The sequence below is a fragment of the Fusarium graminearum genome, genomic scaffold, assembly GCF_000240135.3.
Source record: "Fusarium graminearum PH-1 supercont3.20 genomic scaffold, whole genome shotgun sequence".
NCBI classification, from domain to species: Eukaryota; Fungi; Ascomycota; class Sordariomycetes; order Hypocreales; family Nectriaceae; genus Fusarium; species Fusarium graminearum.
The window spans coordinates 3,822-7,037 of NW_001837908.1; the positions used below are offsets into that span (position 1 = coordinate 3,822).

The window sequence follows — 3,216 nt, forward strand, 5'->3', positions numbered from 1 at the left end:
GCATAGTGGCTAGTCGACCCCCACGAAACGGCTTCACTGACCGCGTACTGGGGATGCCTGCGTTACGGCAGCTGGGCTTCGGCCTGGTCTGCCAGCAGTTGGGTTCTGTGGATGGCTGGCCGCTGGCTACGCCTGAAACTGAGCATCGGGAGGCAACCACTCGCTACGGACACCGGAATGGTAGAAGCAGCGTGCTAGGTCCTCCTCCTGGGGCCCCCAAGCCACACCTCCCACAGCGGGTTCGGTGCGGCGGAAGGAAGCCCTGGGGAATCTAGAGGGGGAAAGCGGATTGCCGCCTCGGCGTTTCTGGCCCTGCCAGATCCGCTGTGAACGGCGCGAGCTCTGTCTCGCCACCAGTAACTTAAATCTCTCCGGCGCTTCTAGCGCTGGTGGCCAACCCCGGCACACGATAGTTACCTGGTTGATTCTGCCAGTAGTCATATGCTTGTCTCAAAGATTAAGCCATGCATGTCTAAGTATAAGCAATTATACAGCGAAACTGCGAATGGCTCATTATATAAGTTATCGTTTATTTGATAGTACCTTACTACTTGGATAACCGTGGTAATTCTAGAGCTAATACATGCTAAAAATCCCGACTTCGGAAGGGATGTATTTATTAGATTAAAAACCAATGCCCTCCGGGGCTCACTGGTGATTCATGATAACTCCTCGAATCGCATGGCCTTGCGCCGGCGATGGTTCATTCAAATTTCTTCCCTATCAACTTTCGATGTTTGGGTATTGGCCAAACATGGTTGCAACGGGTAACGGAGGGTTAGGGCTCGACCCCGGAGAAGGAGCCTGAGAAACGGCTACTACATCCAAGGAAGGCAGCAGGCGCGCAAATTACCCAATCCCGACACGGGGAGGTAGTGACAATAAATACTGATACAGGGCTCTTTTGGGTCTTGTAATTGGAATGAGTACAATTTAAATCCCTTAACGAGGAACAATTGGAGGGCAAGTCTGGTGCCAGCAGCCGCGGTAATTCCAGCTCCAATAGCGTATATTAAAGTTGTTGTGGTTAAAAAGCTCGTAGTTGAACCTTGGGCCTGGCTGGCCGGTCCGCCTCACCGCGTGTACTGGTCCGGCCGGGCCTTTCCCTCTGTGGAACCCCATGCCCTTCACTGGGCGTGGCGGGGAAACAGGACTTTTACTGTGAAAAAATTAGAGTGCTCCAGGCAGGCCTATGCTCGAATACATTAGCATGGAATAATAGAATAGGACGTGTGGTTCTATTTTGTTGGTTTCTAGGACCGCCGTAATGATTAATAGGGACAGTCGGGGGCATCAGTATTCAATTGTCAGAGGTGAAATTCTTGGATTTATTGAAGACTAACTACTGCGAAAGCATTTGCCAAGGATGTTTTCATTAATCAGGAACGAAAGTTAGGGGATCGAAGACGATCAGATACCGTCGTAGTCTTAACCATAAACTATGCCGACTAGGGATCGGACGGTGTTATTTTTTGACCCGTTCGGCACCTTACGAGAAATCAAAGTGCTTGGGCTCCAGGGGGAGTATGGTCGCAAGGCTGAAACTTAAAGAAATTGACGGAAGGGCACCACCAGGGGTGGAGCCTGCGGCTTAATTTGACTCAACACGGGGAAACTCACCAGGTCCAGACACAATGAGGATTGACAGATTGAGAGCTCTTTCTTGATTTTGTGGGTGGTGGTGCATGGCCGTTCTTAGTTGGTGGAGTGATTTGTCTGCTTAATTGCGATAACGAACGAGACCTTAACCTGCTAAATAGCCCGTATTGCTTTGGCAGTACGCTGGCTTCTTAGAGGGACTATCGGCTCAAGCCGATGGAAGTTTGAGGCAATAACAGGTCTGTGATGCCCTTAGATGTTCTGGGCCGCACGCGCGCTACACTGACGGAGCCAGCGAGTACTTCCTTGTCCGAAAGGTCCGGGTAATCTTGTTAAACTCCGTCGTGCTGGGGATAGAGCATTGCAATTATTGCTCTTCAACGAGGAATCCCTAGTAAGCGCAAGTCATCAGCTTGCGTTGATTACGTCCCTGCCCTTTGTACACACCGCCCGTCGCTACTACCGATTGAATGGCTCAGTGAGGCGTCCGGACTGGCCCAGAGTGGTGGGCAACTACCGCTCAGGGCCGGAAAGCTCTCCAAACTCGGTCATTTAGAGGAAGTAAAAGTCGTAACAAGGTCTCCGTTGGTGAACCAGCGGAGGGATCATTACCGAGTTTACAACTCCCAAACCCCTGTGAACATACCTTATGTTGCCTCGGCGGATCAGCCCGCGCCCCGTAAAAAGGGACGGCCCGCCGCAGGAACCCTAAACTCTGTTTTTAGTGGAACTTCTGAGTATAAAAAACAAATAAATCAAAACTTTCAACAACGGATCTCTTGGTTCTGGCATCGATGAAGAACGCAGCAAAATGCGATAAGTAATGTGAATTGCAGAATTCAGTGAATCATCGAATCTTTGAACGCACATTGCGCCCGCCAGTATTCTGGCGGGCATGCCTGTTCGAGCGTCATTTCAACCCTCAAGCCCAGCTTGGTGTTGGGAGCTGCAGTCCTGCTGCACTCCCCAAATACATTGGCGGTCACGTCGAGCTTCCATAGCGTAGTAATTTACACATCGTTACTGGTAATCGTCGCGGCCACGCCGTTAAACCCCAACTTCTGAATGTTGACCTCGGATCAGGTAGGAATACCCGCTGAACTTAAGCATATCAATAAGCGGAGGAAAAGAAACCAACAGGGATTGCCCTAGTAACGGCGAGTGAAGCGGCAACAGCTCAAATTTGAAATCTGGCTTTCGGGCCCGAGTTGTAATTTGTAGAGGATGATTTTGATGCGGTGCCTTCCGAGTTCCCTGGAACGGGACGCCATAGAGGGTGAGAGCCCCGTCTGGTTGGATGCCAAATCTCTGTAAATCTCCTTCGACGAGTCGAGTAGTTTGGGAATGCTGCTCTAAATGGGAGGTATATGTCTTCTAAAGCTAAATACCGGCCAGAGACCGATAGCGCACAAGTAGAGTGATCGAAAGATGAAAAGCACTTTGAAAAGAGAGTTAAAAAGTACGTGAAATTGTTGAAAGGGAAGCGTTTATGACCAGACTTGGGCTTGGTTAATCATCTGGGGTTCTCTCCAGTGCACTTTTCCAGTCCAGGCCAGCATCAGTTTTCGCCGGGGGATAAAGGCTTCGGGAATGTGGCTCCCCTCGGGGAGTGTTATA

At 50.4% G+C, this 3,216-nt stretch overlaps 1 non-coding gene across 1 annotated transcript; it reads left to right on the forward strand.

Moving 5' to 3' along the window:
* Nucleotides 1-415: 415 nt before the first annotated feature.
* On the forward strand, nt 416-2,210 carry FGSG_20079. The gene has a single exon (XR_893074.1). It is a non-coding gene; the product is annotated as an 18S ribosomal RNA (ribosomal RNA).
* The last annotated feature ends 1,006 nt before the right edge of the window (nt 2,211-3,216 follow it).